Here is a 7,350-nt window from a genome sequence, read left to right as displayed (position 1 = left end):
TTATTGACAACAGAGATGTACTTACTGACCAATCTTGGTTTTTGGACTCAACCCACTATTGTTTTCTGGCCTGACTGCCCCACAGTGACACCTCCCCTATCTTATCTGGAGAAGAATTCTAACCAGGGACACCCGGATATCCCGAAGGGATGGAAAAAAAGAACAGATGGGTGCTTGCTGTTATCTCTGCTCCTTCCATGAAGTCAAGACCTCATGGCTTCCCACAGGCAGAACACACCAGCTAGAGAACCTTAACTGCAGGAAATAGTGGCCCAAGGAGGAGAACCGAACTTTCCAAGCAGAGATTGCAAACGAGTGCTCAGAGCAAAGCTACAATGGGAACATCAGTCAAAGTGAAGGACTGTTGTCCCATGGGGAAATATGCTGTTCCTATGCTACACAAAGACCCTTTCCACTCCTGGTAACATAACTTGACCATTGCCACAAGATTATCAAACAAGGCAAATTTTTCTGCAGTAGCCTTATGATCTCTATATTTAACAAAACATAAACAAACCAAAAGTCAAGCAATCCAACATTACTAAATTAACTTCCATGCAAAAGAGAGTAATTGAGAGCCTCTACCTTACCAGTTCCAACCAAATTAGGTTGAGTTACAAGTCATCACCACAAGCTCTGACTACAAATGAGAAATAGCACACTAAAACCTGTTCCCTACTAAAGCAGGCTGAGCACCACAACTGGCAGCAAGAGATATCACGGGCAAAATGAATAAGCAGAAAGGGATCTTCCCTCTCATCCCGTTTGTTGTAGCTCTTATCATACAGAACAGATTTACATATACATACACGTACACATCTACAGGTCCTTATAAATGATGGTTGTACAGCTGTCCTCCAGGATATCACATCCAGGCAGAAAGCTCTCCATCAGCAAAGAGTACAGGTAAGCGTACAGCAATTGCATTATGAAGCAAGTGTAAGCATGTCCTCATTTCCTTTGCACACTGCATTTCTATCAGCAGGTTGGTGGAAGGAATAATGTCAAGGTTGATGGGCTAGCTTCAAATTCCAGTAGGAAAAAAAATAACTCTGTTACTTTCATATTGAGTCTGCATAAGTCAAGGAGTTGGGTATTTGCCTGTTTCGTAGACATTGTACATGACAAAAAGTTCTTAATAGCCTCCCTCTGGGTGCTCCCCTAGCAGTGAGGCGCAATATGCTGCTCTGCTCCACCCCAACAGAGCAGTCTTTTTCTGCAGTGAATGACACTAGGGAACAACAAAAGCAATTTTATAAATTACTGTCATTGCTCCCGCCAAAAGAATAAGTAAAAAAACCCTTTGTGGCTATATTATGCTGACAGCTATGCAGTACCAGACAAGTTTTTCAACAACAGGAAAGGAAAACAAATTCACTACGCAAAGCTAGCATGGCAGATAACCCTCAAAAGGTGATTATGTGAATTCCCAGAAGACAAACTAAAATTGAACGGACAATAATACACAACCCACAGGAAGTTGTATTTGTGATTTTGACTGAGAGATTGATTCATACTTAAGATCCCAGGTAAATAAAACTGACAAGCTTGAATTGAATTTTCTATTTGTTAGAGGCGTGTGTATTTCTCCAAACCATTTCATTACCAGCTACTTTTATTTTTGTAGGTGGTGTATTAGCCTTGACGCTAGTAACGTTTTAACAACTATGTAGGACTGATAACTGACAGCATAGGAAAATGAACTGCATCATGGCAGTTTTGAGCCTCTAAGGTGCACAAACAGGCCCTAACAAGTTCTCCAAAATGGATTAAAGCAGAAGATGCCCCAGCATTCCTAGAGATGACACTATCCAAATCACCATAAAATCTAGTTCAAGGAAGCAGTCTAAAAACTAGAGAAGATTCAGTGTCCTGCCTCTAAACATTCTCGGGATCCACAGGACAGATAAAGAATATCTCAGTCTTCCAGAAGAAGAATCAGAGGCAACTCCTCTATCAGTACTTTGTCTTTGCTTCACAAGTTATTCTGGGTGACATACATAGCTCCGGTTCCCTGTCAACCAATCATAACCTGTATTACAGTAAACCACTGCAAATCCATGCCTCGGGGAGCTGCAGCAATTATTTCGGAGAGGGGAAGGGGCCAAAACAAAAAACCCTCCTGCAAACAGACCGTCTGTGGGAGAAGATAGAATTCCAATGGAGTACTCTAGATGCTGCAAGGGCCTGCACTCTCTAGGCAGATATGATAAATCTGTTGTTCCTGACCTCCTCTTCCCCACCCCAAAGACAAGTGAGCCTGACTTCCCAAGAAGCAAGAAGAATAAGAAATACTAACTTAATCCTGAAAGGTAGGCATAAGCGTGGGTTAAAAGACACAGAGAAAAGACAATATTAAAATACAGGGCTGGGATTTTATTTTGGTACACAAGAAACAGGACTGTCTAAACCTGCTGCTGTCTATGCTTGGGTATGTCTATCCTTAATGCAAGAAAGGGTAATTCTGGAGGAGGCAACCACACTTCTTGCCCCTCTCAGAGATTTGGAGACTTTGCCATCCTTACACGAGGAACTCATTCTTCTGTTTGTAATGGACTACTGAAGAAAGATGCTTTGGTGTTCGCTGAAGCTGGCTTTGTCTTTGTCAGAGCCACCTCTCAAGACACACTGATGTTTGATGAAAGCAAAGTACGTGAAGAACAACTCTTGGTGCAGGAGGAACTCCTGCAGCCTGCCTAGAAGGAGCAGACGGAAGGGCTAATCAGCACTTCCTGCCACTGGGAGAGAGGAGAACTTGACACACATGACAGAATCCCTGTCTGCAATTGATTTGAGGATGTATGTTCACAATACGTCTTGACAGGCTGCTGAGATGGATTGCACAGAAGTCAAGGACTTAAAGATAGGCCATGTTGCTGTAAACAACTTGTCCCAGGACACAGTGCCAATGGGAAAGGCTATTCAGATCAGGGATTGAGCATGAATTCAGTGAAGTACCAGCAAAGTCTACACAAGCAAAAGTAAAACACCAGGACCCCATTAAAATCAGACAAGTAACTCACTCCTAGCAAAGCGTAGCAGTTATTTCCTTTCCCTTAGTGGAGCTCGGTGCTGCAGAACTCTGTTTTGACAGTGTTTTTCCACAGGTCCTACAGAACCCAGTATGTTTTCCATGATTCTCATTTTCTAGGTGGAAGAATTGGGGCATAAACAGCATATCCATAATGGCAAAACCAGTCAGGGGCAGCAAAAAGAGTCAGATCCATCTTCTACAATTTCACAGAGCCACAATGACACAGTATTTCTTAAAACTGAAAGAGGGTAGATTCAGATGAGTTATTAGGAAGGAATTCTTTACTGTGAGGGTGGTGAGGCACTGGCACAGGCTGCCCAGAGAAGCTGTGGATGCCCCATCCCTGGAAGTGTTCAAGGCCAGGGTGGATGGGGCTTTGAGCAACCTGGTCTATCTAGTGGGAGGTGTCCCTGCCCATGGCAGGGGGGTTGGAACTAGATGATCTTTAAGGTCCCTTCCAATCCAAACCACTCCATGACTGAGCAACTGAAAGGCTTAGATACAAGGATGAAAATTAAACTTGCAGTGTATTTTACTTGTTACCTTCCCCCCCTCCCGCCCCTTTAATGTCAGTATAGAAATAAAACTGATTTTCTTTAATATGTAATAACTGTAATAAGTAGAAAAATACTTAAGATATAAAAATCCCCTTGTTATATGAAAATGAAGTCATACAATGTAGCATGAAGAAAGCAGTTTGCATTTACAACTCCACACAAAAGGCACAGAAAATCAAAGAAACTGTTCCACTGGCTCAGAACTTGGCTAGCTTCACTTGACTGACATAGTGCCAAGGTCTGACAGCCAACAATAGCTTCAGAGCATCATGCAAACCCTCTTAGAGCCAACATGGAAGTGTAAGAACTTGTAGCAAGTTGATCATTGTCACTGCTTGCCAGGTAGGAAGGGTTACAGTAGGTAAGGAAAAAGGTTTCACCTTGGTTCTTCAGGAAACAGGAGCCATGAACACCTCTCCTGGAGGTGCTTGCATGGTAGGGCATTGCAGGCATGGCAAAAAGGGAACCCAATACATTTCTGCAGACAACTTCGAACTTGACACGTATTTATTTCAAAGCTCCCTCACAGAAAGACAGGGAAGAGAGGTTAACCAAATGAATAACAAATTTGACAGAAAAAGCAGCATCTGAACACTGCAATGCACACTGCTGTTGGTCATTCACAGGACTTTAAGAATGGAATGTGGTGTTACTTTAAGATTCAGGCAGCACAGCCTGCTCTTAAAGTGCTGCCAGTGGCACAGGACTCTATTACCTGCCTGACTTCCAGGCATGAAATAGCTATTGCAAGAGAGTTTGTTGACGTTGATTACAACAGTATATCTCAGTAGAGCAAACAAACATCACCGTTCCCTTCGATGTTAGCATTCAAGCAAAACAAAAGCAGAAGCTTTTTAGATATTTAGACATCTAGATTAGATGTTAGAAAGAAATTATTTACTGTGAGGGTGGTGAGGCACTAGAACACCAATAGAGTTGTGGATGCCCTGGAAGCGTTCAAGGCCAGGCTGGATGGGGCTTTGAGCACCCTGGTCTAGTGGGAGGTGTCCCTGCCCATGGTAGGGGGGTTGGAACTAGACTATCTTTAAGGTCCCTTCCAACCCAAACCATTCTATGATTCTAAGCACCAAAATGAGTTTGAGGTTTGTAGCTTATCATCCACCCCTGACAGAGACCATGTGTGCACTGGTGATGCAGAGGAGCAAGACAACAATCTTGCAGGGGTACAGACTAACAAGACCCACTCGACAGCCCATATTTTAGGGTACAATTGTAAACCCTAATTTTACTCCTTTTCCTGCATCATCTCTAGCAAACCATAAAGCATGTGCAGGAATAATTCTGCCACACCATTTTCTTGCCTTCGAAATAGACATTGTGGTGCTAGACGTCCAAGTCTTCAGTTCTTCTGGATGCAAAAATGGACAACTTCTTATGCAACTCATCCAAGTAATTTGTGTAGCGAGAGCAACAGCTCATCTGTACACAGCAGCAGACTAACAGCTGCTTGGAGGAAGAGGGTTTGTCAGCATTGCTGAACTGAATTTCAGCAGCAATTAAAGGTAGATCGCAATGACTAACAGCTTCTAGCCCCTCCCCTCCAGCAACCACAGAAGTTGACTGTTTGAAGAACTGGCTGATCATGCATTTTGTTTTGGGTGTTTTTTTGTTTTTTTGTTTTTTTTAAACAGTCAATGAACACGATTAAAACCTTCTGGCTCCAGATGTCTGATCCTAACATCCCATAAAGTTAGGACCAAGTACAATCTGCTAACTCCCAAAGTTAATGAATGAACAATAAGTCATCATGACAAATCAGACCACAGCCATTCAAGGGCCCAGAAAGAAAGTGACAGAAGCTTAAACCTTCACTTTTCCACTGAAACAGCAATTGAATGCAATACAGAAATACATTGACTCCACTTGGTACCTTTTAGGTTGCTAGGTATTACACAACCATACATATCCTTATCTTGCAGCGCGCCACATCTCCAGATTTTGTCAGCCTCCACGTGGAGCTACTATGCTGGCCAAACAAAGGCAAACCTTTGTTAGGCCAAGTAGCTCTACCTCTGCCTCACCACCTCAACTGCTCCTGAGATCCCTGTGTTACAGAGCCAGGCATGACAGCAAGATCTCCATCCAAGTTGCTTCAGGAAAGCTATTATCTGCATCACCGGAGCCTCAGTGATATAAGGTCAAGAAGAAACAACCTAAACAAAAAGAAACGGAGGAAACTCAGGTGACGAACTGCCACACACAGTATTCTCTTCTCAGCTGGGGAAAATAATGTTATTCAAGAGCACCGATTCAAAAATTGAATAGTTATTTATTGTTCCAGAAGTACATTGCTCTTTTATACATATTTCATAAATGATACAGGATTTTACACATGTTCAGTTTGTTTGTTTTTTAAAGGATTTTTCTCCATGCTCCCTCCCTCATCCCAAACGCACACCAAGGATTTAGCTACAGGATTGTGTTCATTTTTTTCCCTTTAAAACTCACCACACAAACAGGATAAAACAGATAAAAAATAATCACACAATGTAATTAAATTGAAAGACAGAGGAAAAGGGGAAGGAAAAAAAAACAAACTAGAAACATGCACCCATTCAGTCCAACATGCCATTGAGTGAGAAGAGGCAGCAATCCCAGCTGTGTTTCCACATCTGCAAGGCACCTGGCGTCTAGTTAATACTGATTTGTTTATTCTTTCCTATATTTTTAAAAACATGGTTCTCCAAAAAACCAGAATCCTCTTTCCATGACACAGTGAGAAGTAGTAGTGAAACATCAAAAAGCAGCCAGCCTTTCTGTATATAAAGCTTAGTGACCTTCTCCCACCTTCATCCTGTCTCCACAGTATTTATCAGCAGGATGCTAAAGCAGACTGACCTGCTTTGAAAGAAGAGATGTTTTATCTGCTAAGAGATCAGCCAGCCTTGGCTAGAAGAGAGGGCAATGGGTTGACTTTCCTTCCTCTACTTCTTTTAAGAACAAGAGATGTCATTAGCCACTCCTAAGAACTTCTGACCTGTGGACACAAAGTTCATTCAAAGCTACTTCATTAGGGGAAAGTGCTAGAGAACTAAAGTAGTTCTGTGCCTTGCACTTTAAGAGCCCCAGGCTTTGAAAAAAGCCTCTGGGCAAGGAAAATGGTTTGAACATATATGAGACCTTTTATCCCATTTACATAAGTACTCAAATATAAATTTTCACTATCCCATGTTCCAAAACTGTTCCATTTAGAAGCAGGACTCATGCTAACGCAACAGTTTCACAATCCTTTAACCCTTCATAATTTCATAGTCCAGGTGGCTATCAGATTGGGGTAGAAGAAGGGAATCTCCGTCCCTTAAGACTGAATATAAAAAAACCCAAAACACCTCTCATGCAACGCTGCCATTGATTTCTAGAATGAACTGAAGGGCATTGGGACACAAAGTTTATATAGTTATTATGGAATAATCAAAAAATGTCAATTATCAAATGTCCAGAAGAAAACTCATTCCTTCTCTCACTTGGCTACAACCAATCTGTGCTACAAATAAGCAAAGGAAGAAGTCAGTGGAGCACATGGGGTGGGCTGGGAGGGGAAGCTCATGGTTTTCCAGTAGAAAGCAGTCTTGTAGTAACTTTAAAAAAGAGACCAGGTCTGATCAGAAGTGTGCGTGTTAATGGCGTGGAGTGCAATTTCTGATCACCAGCCATAGCTCCAGGTGGCTTGGATTCTTTATTTTTGTTTTTTGGGGTTTGGTTCTTTTTTTGTTTGGTTTTTTTTTTTTTTTTTTGAGA

Source organism: Falco punctatus (assembly GCF_963210335.1).
Source record: "Falco punctatus genome assembly, chromosome: 9".
NCBI lineage: Eukaryota > Metazoa > Chordata > Aves > Falconiformes > Falconidae > Falco > Falco punctatus.
This window is presented reverse-complemented; position numbering follows the sequence as displayed.